Raw genomic sequence first — 14,005 nt, forward strand, 5'->3', positions numbered from 1 at the left:
ATCGCGACTAGAAGACACATGCTCGCGGGTGTGTACACCTCCCGCAACGAGCCGATCCAGTGGGAGTGTTACATTATACACACACAGTAACAGCCCACGCGCGCAAAAGGATACCACGTTCGTGTTATTATTGCAGCTCTTGAAAAACTGGAACTCGTGGGTATACACTCGCTGCAGTGCGTGGATCTTTTATTATTTTCCTCTGGCGCGCAACGATCCTCGTAAAAAAGCCTTCGAAAAAAGTGTGTGTGGGGGGGGGAGGGGGAAGGACTGCGGCAGAGCGGCTGGTTTTGGCAAGCGCGTGAAAAAGTGATTGTTACGCGTCGGGTCGTTATACACTCTGGCGCACGACGCCTTTTTTTTATTTTTCACCGGCTCTGGAATGCAGGGAGAGCAGAAGAGCGCATTGGGCGAAGTGTAAATCGCCGAGTTCTTTACCGCTGGGGAACTTTTATTTCTCGAGGGCTCGAGTTTATTGATTATTTCGCGATGCTGTGGTCGCGGGAAAAATGCTCGGGGAGAAATACCAACCGTAATTGACTTTGCCGCGGCGAGTAAAGTATCCTTTTTACGGATTGTCGCTTTGGAAAGTCGGCTGTAATAAAAGGCGCGTATAGGTTCGGAGCGAGAAGGAGATATAAAAGACGACGGTTTGTTGTGTAAGAGAAAATTCAGTTTTCCTTCCGAGAGAGACGAAGCTGCTCTCTCCGTTCATCATTTCGAAAGCCTGAGAGAAAAATGCCTCCTTTAAACGAGCGGCGCAAAAATGTACGACGTGTCACGTGATAAAAATCCGCTCTCTTTTTTCCTCTCTCTCTCTCTCTCTCTCTCTCTCTCTCTCTCTCGGCGGCGTACGGCCGCTTTGTTCCTGTCTCTTCCCCGCGAATTCTCCGCCCGCCGACACAATTTGCTCCTCCTTTCAGCGCAGGAGAGCACGGCGTACGTAATTATGCGCGAATTCCGCTGCGCCCTGTCTCTTATTATTCCCCCCTCTTTCTCTTCTGCTTGTTTCCCGAGAGCGACTTTGACGATTTCTCGAGATTTCAAGCTTTTCTCGTTCATTTTTCTATGTAACGTATAGCATAAACGCGACTATAATCCTAGAAGGAAATAGCCAAAGGTGCATCGTCCACACGCTGAGAAGAAAGGAAAATCACACGACGCATCGTCGTCGTCGTGACGATCGTTCGAGAAAAGGGCGAGTCATTACGTCATTACGGGATTACACGCTCGACTGGCCGCCGCCGCCGACGTTGTGTACGAAAATTACAGAGGTACCACACTGCATGAAGCAATGGATCGAAGGGATCCCTCGCTTCTTCTGCTGCTGCTTCTTCCTGTAAGTGTAGAGAGGAGCAGGTCGTGTCGTCGAAGAGAGACGAGTTTATACACGTGTGCGAGCGGCGTCGAAGGCGTTGCGGGCATTTATTCTTATCGACTCCATTCCCAATATCACCGGAGCTCCGGGCTCTCGCGAGAGCTGCGCTGCGCGAGATTACCCAAGGAGGCTCTTCTTCTGTGTGTATAGCCGGGAGGCGAAGTGGTTATGGTTACGTGTGAGCAACCACGAGGCTGCTTGTTACTCGCGACTTTATGTGTTTGGCGAACTTTCAGAGAAATAGAATTATTTCGCTGTTAAAACGAATAAAACAAAATCATCGATGATCGAAGAGCCCGGTATACGAGTATTATTTGTTAAGGTTATTACTCTCACTGCGAGCGTCTCAAAATACAGTTTCGCCACGTGTAATTTTCTCTGACAACAGTAATAAACACGTCAGTCCGCGTTACAAAATTTCCACTTGGATAGTCACTTGCGCATTCATGGTATCAATTACAGGCGACAATCGCCGCACGCGCTTATACAGGCGACGGGGAGTTAACATCTTGAAGCCTGAAAGACATGGCTACGAATTTAAAATTTTTTTTACTCAATGAATAATTCAGCGCTATATTTTTCACTCTGCGCAAAATCACCACTGTTGCCTCCATAAATCTTCGTTTTAACAAACGTACGGTTAAAATAAATTTCAAATCGATTACGAAATCGCTCAAAGTCCACGCGAGGGAGTGTTTACACACACCGCGGCACAAACGAGTCCAGCTCGCACCGCCAAGGTTCATTAGGCTATTTACACGTCGATCGATCGTCGATTTGATAGATCACCGCGCCATACTATACGACGGAGACACAACTTGACTTTGGACCTTCGAGCTTTGCATTTTGCGCGCGAGAACCGTATCCCCGTCGTATACTACACGCCTGGGCGAGTATAATTGCGCGTGTGGGCTATAACTTTCTCTATTCAGGCTTTGCGTTCTCTTGTGTCTGTGTCTAATTTACGAATATATCCCGAGCTTTTGCGCGAGAATCGATTGTCGGGTTTATTATCTGATCGCAGCGATGAATTGCGAGGCTGTATCGAAATTTTTGCAAACTATTTTCTTTTAAATTGCGAAATAGCTTCATTATCCTCCTCCGAAGAAGAAACAAACGCGGCCCTTCGAACTCCAGGGGGGGATACGGTTGAAAAATGATCGGTAAAATTTTAGTGTGCATTCAAAAAGCGAGCGCGCGCTTGGATCCAATAACGATCTCGGTAAAGTTCGATGTATATCGCGAAATTATTCCCTCGAAATAAAGCTCGTTCGCGTAAAACGATATGCACCGGCGCGCTGCATTTTTCATCGACATCTCTCCCTCTCTCCTGCGCGTCGTAAAAGTTTATTAACACTAAAGCTCCGATATCAAGCGAGTTATGAACCTGCTCCTCTCTCGCTTATATTCTCATCGGGAAATCGTTTTACGCTTATCAGCGAGGAGGAAGAAGAAAACGGCATCTCTCTCGTCGTCGGCGTCGCGTCACACACCGCAAGTGCATCGGCGAAAAAGACTCGGCTCTTCGTCTTGGACGACGGTTATACGGTTAGACGCGTCTCTCTCTCTCTCTCTCTCTCTCTCTCTCTCTCTCTCTCTCTCTCTCAGCGTACAATACCGTCCGTGCGGCGCTTTTATTATTATTGCTTAGCGTTGGTGAATCGTTCGGGAAAATGGAATCAACTTCCGGTGCGCACTTAATTCTTTCGAGGCGCGCGCCGCCGCCGGTGTATTATACAGCTGTATACGAGAGTGTATAGACCCGAGGCGGGTTTAGTGCCGAGCGTTAAACATTTTTCGCTGCTCGTATATGTTATATTGACGGGTCTAGGCGTCTGTCCAATGCGGAACTAATTTATGCAGAAATGCAGCGTTAGAACGAGAGAAGGACGCGATATTGCGTGTAACTAGTCGCGGTTCTGCAATGCGAGAATCGAGACAGTGACATAAGGATCGAGATTGAGATATTGCCGGGATTTTATTCATCGAATTAAGTAGTTGGTTTATGATGATTGTTGCTGCTGGCTGGTGCGCAGTATTGTGGTGTTATGGACTAGTTTACGATAAAATCTTGACAATATTGCGTTTCGAATGGATTGTAATTGATTGTAAGCGTTGATAAATGCTTGTAGTAATGCTGCTAATAAGCTCTTTCTCTTTTTTTTAGAACTGGTTGATGCGACGAAATTTATTTGTTTATTTTACCAGTTATATTTACGAAAGATTAGGCAACGTGAATTTGTCGCATACAGATGTAACCTTCGGATCAGATTTTTCAGGCGAGACGAACACGTCGCTTTGAAGAAACACTACAATGTGAATATTTCGAAAGAAACGGGAGCAGAAACACGAGAAAAAACTTGTAGTAGCAGAGAAGAATATCTGATCGAGCTGAAGTGGAACCGGTGTCACGAGTAAATCAGTTCCACCTCTATCCCGAACTGTCGCCAGAGAGATTCATAGATATTATATACACTACTATGGCTAGCCTATCCAAATAAGGATACGTCTTAATTATCAAACTTCTCATCTCTCCCTTTACTCATACTCGAAAAAATGTTGATAAATTTTTTAACAAATTACATTTTTTAATTTCATGGGTATATTTCGTTTCAAAATAATCCCTCGAAAGTCGTGTAGTTTTACGACCCAACTGACTTACTTTCCGACACTCGCGCGTTTATATCGACTCTATTCGTCAGTTTTACGATGCTCTATTAAGCCGTTCGACACCATCGAATGCAATAAACGCGCGTGCGCGCGCAGGTAAGTTTATAACCTGTACGATGTCTCCCGACGCTAATACGGATTAGATAATAAACAGGGTTATGCGTGAGCGAAAAGTTTCGCTACAGACAAATCGATCATACGCGTTGAAATTATTCGTTCGCCCAAAACCAATAATTTACTCTTCGATAACTCAAACTCCTACATCATAATCTAGCAAAACATTCGAAATGCAGCCCTTCGTTAATTAATTGAAACCCAGCGCCCCATCAGTTAATTTTCGTAACAGAGCTTTATAACGCAGTCTGCTTTGTGTGATACACCGCGCGCAGAGCTGCACACACACACACATACACACACTTGCGCGCGTTGCATCCGAGGTAAAATCGATCGGCCGCGGGTGCGCAGAGCCCGCGGGAGTATATGTTGCACCGCATGTAGCTCTGGCGCAAAACCGAATGAGTTTGTTCGAGGCTCGTTGAACAACAACGAACCAGTGCCCGGTGATGCGTGCGTCTTGTTCACGCGTGTGCGGCTCCGTTTTACCGAGCATATACAGACGTCGCGCGATTAGTCGAGCTTTGCAGTGGGAAAATTCTGTGACGGTATTTTTCGCTGTTGTTTTTCGATTTGGTGAAGAAAAAAAAAATGTTCGAGGTGTATAAAATTAATCTACGCTGCTTTTCACGCTTTGCTGAACATCGTACACACGTGGATATTTTTAAGTGTCGTTTGCTCTTTTAATTCGAGAGAAAATTCCGGCCTGGCGACAGAAACGTCAGTTCGTATTACTGCAAGTCGTGCGCGACTCGAGTGGGTATATCGAGAATCGTTAAGGAGATCCCGGAGACGAGTTTGCTTGCAGAAAAAATTTTTTTTTCTTTTAATAAAAGGAGAAGTGCAGACTTTCGCAATTCCTCGAAAGCGTTGCCGTATATTTCGTTTATTGCGAAAGTTTAAAATATATTATTGTGCAGCACGTTTGCAAAATTATCTCCGATCGTTTGGCTTTTTCTGACGAAACAATGGATAGTAAGTTATTTTTTTTGAGAACCGTTTCAAAATTTCGCGATAAAATATCGTCTTATACGTTTCCACATCGAGCTATTGAATCATCGTAATCGAAATCGAAATCTACTCGGGAAAGAAAAAACTAGTTTCACCCACGCTTGAAAGAGAATTAAAGCTTACCGTATCAAGTCGAATGGATTTTTTTAACTACAATCTTGCACAGAAACAATCGCGTCATTGCGAATCACGAGTATAAACATATAAAATTGTACACAATATAAACTAACAACTCGAATCTCGCGAATCAGAACAACGTAAAACTTTACCCATCGCCGTCGCTATTACAATACACGTATACTTAACTCCACGCGCGAGAGGCATCTCGAGGCATCGGCATTATACAAGCATAAAATCTCATTGTTACAAAAGGTACACCTATCGTCTCCGAGGCACGCATAACGCAAGCCGCGTCGTCGTCGACGTCGTCGCGAAGAACCAGATTGAAATGGTGTCGCGAGTGGGTGTTCGAATCGCCTAGGCATTTAGAAACGTCCTCATATACTATAAATACACGCTGAGCCGTGTCCCTATGCACGGCTATATGATGTATCTGCAGTGTAAGAGTGAAAGAAGCGTCAGCGCTATAGCGCCAGACTCCAGAAGTGAAACTCAAAGTGACTGGGTGTACACGGGAGAGAGAGGGCTTCATTCATATTACACGGTATACGTACACGAGAGAGGAAAAGACACGCGTGGGATTTCGGTTCGTTTGAACTTGCCGCGGAAAATGACTTTGTGGCACGAGCTGTTTTGAACTTGAGACTTCAGAGCGAGAAAGTGAGTGAGGGACGCGGAACTTGGTTACGAGTAATGAGATTCTACCGGGTTCGCGCGTCTGTGCAGCGACGTTTTAAAGCGTGAACATTCTCGCTGTGAATCGACGAGTGTGAAGAGTACTTATTTTTTATTAAACTTTTGTACACTCAAAGAAAAAAAGTAATTTCGCACTGAGACAACTAAATCTCCACCTTCGACGGAAAACTCGATCTCCAAAGAGACACACACTATATCGATAGTCGAGTCTTAAACAAAGGAGATAGTCACTCGCTCGGCTTCACGCTCTCAAAGTCTATCGATGCTTCCTATTAACACTGCGGGCTACGGAAGCACTGCAATCTCCACCGCTACTATATATACCTACGCGAGCGACGAGGGTCTATACGCCCGCCTGTGCGGCAAATCCAGAATATATATATATATCGGCTGCCGCCATCAGTCGGATCTCCCGAGGCTATACTCGCGAATGCAATTCCTGCACTTTGAGCGCGCGAACCCTCTGTGCAGCTTCGCTGGGCTGTATATGGATTTTTAGTGGAGCTACATTGATTCCACGCGGCCTGCATGGCTCCGGGCGAAATTCGATTATTCGAGTTACAAAGCCAATTTTTGACGAGCGTTTTGGAGTAGTTTCGACGTTCGGAAAAAAATTGTTCGCTTTTTTAGGGGGAATTGTTGGATGTGTTTGGCAGAGACTTACGAAATCGTGCGCAGCGGAAGAAGAAAGAATTTACCTGTAACAGAAAAATAAAAATACTTAGTTTAAAAAAGATACAAAAGTAGAAGCAATTTTCGATCCATTAAACTAAACACCAGCCTCAAAAAAGTCTACAACTCCTAATAACCGTCGCTAACGAGCTTTTATCCACAGCCTCGGGCGACAGTGGATCGATTTCTTGAATTTCCTCAAGCGCCTTATTCGCATTTTATCCCTTTCTCCTCTCCTCCTGCGTCTTCCCATAAGGACACACGCATCACCTGGATCTAATCCCAACCGAATATCGTCCCGTAGTGTCCCAGCTAACTCTCGTCTTCCTCGGCCAGAGACGCGTCTATAACGAGACACACTGCAGTTTTCTCGCCGTAAATCATTCTCCCCTTTCCTTATCGTCGACTGCATCCTAAGCGCTTGGGTTATCACGCACACACGTGACCGCTGTGCCAACGACACACAGGCGCGCCTCTCTCTCTCTCTCTCTCTCTCTCTCTCTCTCTCTCTCTCTCTCTCTCTCTCTGTAATCAAGAACGCGGTAAGTGCAAGCGCAACCTATTCGGAGAGAGATTTTACTCACAGAGAGAGAGAGAGTAGGGTACGTTTTAATTAGAGGCGCACTTGCGTCGCTGCTGCTGCTTCTTCTTCTTGTTATCTCTCGGCTGTCATTCTCTCGCTCGCTTGGGTATATATTTGAAGTTCGCTAGATTTACACGCCGCGCCGAGACCAAAATTCTAGAAACCTCGGGGGCTTTACGACCTGTTTGCCGCCGGAAGAATTTTCCAACTCACGCCTTTCTATTATTAGAACTGTGCTAATGAAAATTCGCGGAACTTTTTTTACAGCTTCGAAGTAGGTGATGTGCATGTTTTATGCGCCGTAATCAGGCGCCTTTATAAACTGTTTGTTTTATTTGAGCGAAGCAGTTATCTCGCGAAGCGTCAAAGGCTAACGAGCTGCGATAGAAAAGCCGCAAGCGTGTGGTATGTACAGCTAGTACACATACGTGAGATTTCAGAGGCTATTCAGGAGGACTTCGATTTTGCTGATCATCAGTGTTTTCATTGGCAGCTGACGTGTGAAAAGCAGCCTGAAAGGCTTCTTAATGATCTTGGCAAGGAAGTGATTTTGAAAAACCACTATTTTTGCACTGCTTCGATTCGTTACGCAACACAGCTGTAAAACCTGTGGCGTGCAAAAAATCGAATAAGCCATGAAACAACCAACCGACATACTGACGTGAGGCTCGATTTCGCATACGATCGAACTCTCTTATCTCCCGCGAATAAAACGCGACGAATTGCGCAAAACTCGCCTAGCCCAAGTTTCATTAACAGTCACATTCGGCACAGCTGTCGCTTGTTAAAACAGCGCAAAAAGCTCGCCCCTCGTGCGTACAACACTCGGGACAAAAAAATCTCATAGAGTATAACTATAAGAAAACAGAAATCATTCGCGGATCGCTGTTGCGTCGAGACGCATAATAAAAACGATAAAGCGAGTAGCAGTAGTAGACCTCGTTTCTGGGGTACAGCACCGCGCGCACGTGCTCCACAAGGCAAATAGCCTCTTGTGTATAAAGTATGCGCGATACGTATGAATTGACGCGAGCCTTTCTTGATTTTCATCCGCGATGTAACGCGCGTGTGTGTATAGGTGAGCCGCGCGGCAGGTCCATCAAGCCGAGATCTGTTGTATATGGGGGCTGCGTATAAGTGCACCGCGCAGAGAAAGCATTCGGCGCTATCGAGACGACGCGCGGGATACTTAGCGGCCCACGAGGTCGTAAACCCATTTTATTTTGCGCGATTCGCACTGCTTCCTACGCGCGCATTAGCCGCGGCTAGATTGCCCGTTTTCTCTCTGTGTTCTTATCCCGCGCGCGGGATTTTGCAGTTTTTTATACGTGCGGAGCTCGTTCGACACGCGTTAGCGGATGATCTATCGATTGGAAGGCTGAGTTTTCCTTCGTGTTGCGGAGGTAACGTGGTTTAATATATTATAAGGTAGTTTAATAGTATGATGGATGCGATTTAATTTTTTTTTTTAATCGGGCTAGATACTTGAGTTTTTAATAAATTTTGTTGGATGTCAGGTGATGACTTTATTCTTTAGAAACAAATTATCCGAAAATAGGAAGAAGAAATCATGTCAGGATGGCCGAGTGGTCTAAGGCGCTGCGTTCAGGTCGCAGTCCACTTCTGTGGGCGTGGGTTCGAATCCCACTTCTGACAAATTTTTTTTCCACGATTTTCTCGAACCAAACGACGCTCCCTCGAATAAAATAAACAAACATCGACAGCATCGCAACCATGATTTTTTAAAAATTGATTTCGTTAATTAATTCACCAACTCTGCATCAAAAGTCAAACCTCTCTCCTAAACAAAAACAAAAACAAAATCAAAGAAAAAAATCTATTCGCCGTGCATTCGCAGCAAAAATAATTGGCTAACAGAAGCGCCGTCGCACATCAAGCCAGTTAATTCAACCATGCATCTTAATATCCCTCATTCAGCGGCCATTAAAACGCTCAGCGGCTTCTTTTTCGCGTGCGTCAATCTCTCTCTCTCTCTCTCGCGCGGCGTCGGCGGCGGCATAACTACCACAATGAGAGAAGACCGCACGCTGCGCGACTGTACTTATAAGCGCTGCCGAGAGAGAAGAGAGAGAGACAGCGCGAGCGCGCAATAAGACGTAACAACGAGATGGTCCGGGCAATAACATCGCGATATGGCGCTGCAGCCGCCAAAGCGCGATATACATCGCGGAATTCCAAAGTAAGTGCTGTACTGCTGCAGCTGCGGGTTTATTTTCACGTTCGACGCTGGAATGCTTCGTTGTGACTTAGAAACGTGTAGAGTCACTTTGACCCTATACACGAGGATGTTGACTCTTTTGGATATTTATACCTGATACTACCGCTTGTAAATTCGTGTTTCGGTCGAAAGGTCGATATGGGTGAAAGTGCGAGATCGGCGCATCGCTTAATTACCATAATTTCAGGACAAAGGACTCATCCCGACCATAAACAATGCGGCCGTTAGAGCCGACGACAAAAAGTCCAGCCGCGATGGGAAGATACATAAAATTTGCATTACATATTATTAAAATACACGCCCGCGAGAGAGCAGCAGCGTCGGCGACGGAAATCAATGCCTCGTTATACGATCTATACGAGTGAAAGTTATAATACAGCGTGCCGAAAGTCTAGCGCGTGAAACGACGATAAATAAGTGCCGGCGCTGCGCGATATCACTCTTAAAATTCAACCTCGTTGCTCGCGCGTTATCATCGCACGTGCACAGGTGGCTGCTCTCACATAACTCCATAACCCGCCGCGCGGGTGCCTCGTTGCCTTCTGCAGAGCGGCTCCGCGCGCGTTATATTTATAGAACCGAGAGCGATAGGCAATCTTTTTCTCTCTTTCTCAACGCTACTCCTATCGCGACGAATAAAAGAAGAAGTAGAGAGACATTCCGGAGTCGCGAGTCAGCATCGCGATGCACACGTGTACAGTGAATATAACGCGAGAAAGCCCATATGGACGATCGACGCGGCGATACGCTTCCCTCCTTCGCGTATAATAACGGAGAGGGACGAGAGAGCATTGTCTACGCGGCGTATGGGCAGGTACGACACATAATAACGGGGACTCCTATAGGCTCGCGGCGAAAGTCGAGAGCGAAGAAAGTCGCCGATTTCGCCTCTGGAGAGAGAGGCGGTTTCGCGCTTTTTTTCGACACCTGTTTTCCGACTTTTTTCCACCTTTTTGCTACTAATTCACGCGCGCTAGGACTAGGTGAGAAAATTATAGACTATACACACTGGCTCGCTTGTGTCGATGCGGAGAAAAAGAGCCGAACGCGGTTGCGCGCGAACACACTCGAATGGCTTTTACGGCGAAGGGAAAAGATTGCGGAGCAATTGTTGCAGAGCGTTGCAGTTTTGTACATATTCATGAATTCGGAAATTTTATATGCACCGAGTTCACGCTAGCCGCGCAGCGAGTTACAGTTACTCGCGTAAGATTTATTTACGTCATTAAGCCCGTTTTACAACCTTAAGAGAGTAGATGAAATCGTTCTCACGCAACGGATAATTACGAAACGAAAGGGCGCCGCTTGTAAAAACTGCAATCTTTTCCTTATGCTCGAGCTGATAAACGCGAGAGAGGCTTATTGTGAATCGCTCTGTTAAGCGTCTCGACAGGGTGTTGCGTGTACTGGTGTGTCTGTTTTTTTACGATTTTAAAATCATTTTGCTTCGACAGGCGGATACTGCGGTGTTCACGAAGTTACAATATCTTTACGCTCCGTATAAGAGATTAAGTTGTTTGATTCAAGATTGGCAAACACGCGATGCTTTATGCCAATTCTCCGCGACAAAAGTTGAAACCAAAAGTAAAGAAAATTCGGAAGTGCAGCTACTACACTCAACGACCACGAGCATTGTGTCCGAGAATTATTAGTATTGCTCTGGGCCATTGCGGCCTGCTGCCGTTGCTATACTCGAGCTTCGAGTCTCAGCTTTCGTGTAGGTATCGTTGCACTAGTTGTACATGCCGAGAGAAAGAGCGCATACGTTATTTTTTATTTCGTAGAAGGCGATGCACGTTTTTGTCGTTGGCACGTGGACACACGTGCGACCTGAAAGTCGACTCGGAACGTGCAGGTCTATACGTGGTTCGGCTGCTGGTCGAAATGAAGATTTAATTTCAATAATAACAATAATCGCATGGGCTACTGGATTTCGATTGTGTTTGCTTATACTGGCTCAAGATCTTGTATGTAATTGTTTATTAAAAATTCAAATTGCAATAACTAACATTTAAAAAATTGCTCTGATTCCTCTGCATATTTGAAATTCAATTCAATCGAAAATTCAATTCCGCGCCGGAATATATTATGAGCGAAAATAAATTCAAGAACGCCGCTCGGCATGCAGCTACATATATAGAACACATATGATTATCATGCGCCACGCGAACCAGACTGACGTAACGCAAAATGGATTGTCTCTAGGGCCGCTTTGACCTTATTATCGATCTCACGCGCGAACTTTGGCGAATGCGCAAAAAGGTCGAGGGTCAAGGTCGTGTTAAAGCTGCCTAACCGTTCCGCCACACGGTTGCAATATCTAGATTATAAAAAACGACGAAATTCCGTCGAAATTAATTCGCGCCTAATTCAATAATTCCTATTCCCCCGTGTATAATTTCTCGACAAACAAACCGCAAACGCTGCGCGCAAACTGGACAGTCTAAACAGCACCTGCGATAATCGTCCTCAGGATACGAGCGATTAACACGTATAAAAGCACGCGACACTCGCACGCGCGTCGACATTTCTCGCGCAACGGAAGAGAACATTAAAAACGTCCGAAGCGCGCGATCGGATAAACGCAGCGTGTGTGACGAGCTAGAGAGAGAAAAGAATCATCATCACGCGAGCGAGCGAGCTAGAGAAGATCAGCGACACGAGACGTAGCTATGCACACTATATACACCGGATCCGCCTCCGGACGCACTTGGCGAATCGCGTCCGAAGGTAATTGCGATCGCGCGCTGCACACACACTCAGCTCTGATGGGTCATTAACCGCAGAGCGGGGATTACGAGAGGCATTTGCCAAGATGAGGTTAATGTCACTCTTGCGAAGAGACGCCTTCCTTATGGCTCGTGGTCGAGGTTACGAGCTCGCGTTATGACTTTCGGGCCTCTGTTACGAATTTCGGAGGAGACGTTCTACATGTGCGCGGGCTGGAGCATTTCACGCTGTCGCCTTTATGCGGAGAGGAAGTCGCAGGTGCGGAGGACTAGGTGCTTCCATTATGCCTTGAAATACATGCAGGAGTCGACGTGGGCATCATCAGGTATGTCTTGATTAGAGAAAAGAACCTTCGGGTGGTAGGAAAATACAGGGACAATTTTCTTCTTTTCGAGAATTCCAAGAAAGTCCACCGAGTTCGCCGAAGTCGAGCGAGCAAACAATGCCCACAGCTTCTAAAAATGTACGTTACGTGCATAGGCCGTCTGCAATAAACAGAGGCTCGTCCCCCGATGTTTGCTCAGCGACGTGCGATGGTGGAAAAAAATTTACTGCGCCGACTCGGCAGTGACGAAACAAGAAAGCCGAGAAAAATGTTGTTAATGTCGTGATTGCCGGCGGAAATGAGCCATTAGTTTCCTGCTGATTGTTTTCTCTTCTCTCCCTCAGTACAATAGCTGCAGGGCTGAACTTTTCCTCCACTGAGGCGCACGAATTCTAGTTGCTAAGTTGTTGGAAAAAGCTAGGCGTAATTTCGATCGAATCGACGTCGTACTCCGCTGTGGAAAAATATGGCTAAACAAGCATAATGGGGTAATCAGCAATAATAAGGGCAGCAGCAACAGCAGCAGCAGCAGCAACAGCAGGCGTTTTGAATAATTGCGGTAAAGAGGATAAAATGATCTACTGACACGCGCTGCCGCTGCTGAGAGATCTCGTTTTTAAAATTGCCGCGCCGCTTATAAAAGCCCCAGTGATTCACATATAATCGCGAGCGAGAAACTTATTTGCGAAGCTGGTTTTAATCAACAATCCGATTATACTCATATCGACGACACAAAGGCATCAGAACTGATAAATCACGTTTTTCCATTACAAAATCTTTCCTAAAAGTTTCTCTACTGTATTAACCCCATAAATCCCAACTATACGCAAAGGACGCGAAGCTTCTTTCGAAATATCCAGGCTATACTCTCTAGAACCTTAGCATACACGTCTACGGTTCACCGAGAGATTTATTCCGCCTCATACTCGGAAACTTTTCCCCCGCGAATATTTACCTCCGCGGCTCGCGAGTCATCGCAAAACTCGAAACTTCAAAGCTGCGTGTACGCGGTGGATGCTTCTGTGCGCGCATTCTTTTGAGCTCACGCACTGCTTTAAATTAATTCACCTGCTTGTTTGCTTTTTCCCGTAAAAATTCCTCCGAGAAAAAAAAATTAACGAATAACTTCGTACATAGAAGCAAATTTCTCCACGTGCACGTGCATATAGAAGAAGAAGAACTGTTAGCAGCATATCAGAAGAATCGGAATAAATATTCAGGCAGCGTAAAAATCGGCTTCCGTTATATGTATACGATATGCTGCAGCGGCGAAAAAGCGCCGGCAGTCCCGTACGAAAATCGTGCAGCGCTCTCTCGTCACTTCATCAGAAGAGTAATTCAAATCGTGACCGCGATATGAGCGAGTATGTGGAGCCTTTTTTTCGCTTCGCTTCGAACACAGCCGCTGCTGCTACTACTACTTCATATAATTGAGTGTCGTTTATACGCTTTTGCTTTTCGACGTCT

General features: G+C 45.8%; 1 protein-coding gene and 1 non-coding gene across 5 annotated transcripts in view; one reads left to right on the forward strand and one right to left on the reverse strand.

Moving 5' to 3' along the window:
* Positions 1-14,005, reverse strand: part of LOC100678286 — a 161,613-nt gene that overhangs the window by 103,167 nt on the left and 44,441 nt on the right. The gene's annotated exons all lie outside the window — the stretch shown is intronic.
* On the forward strand, positions 8,817-8,900 carry TRNAL-CAG. Its single transcript has one exon. It is a non-coding gene; the product is annotated as a tRNA-Leu (tRNA).

This window comes from Nasonia vitripennis, chromosome 5, assembly GCF_009193385.2.
Source record: "Nasonia vitripennis strain AsymCx chromosome 5, Nvit_psr_1.1, whole genome shotgun sequence".
NCBI lineage: Eukaryota > Metazoa > Arthropoda > Insecta > Hymenoptera > Pteromalidae > Nasonia > Nasonia vitripennis.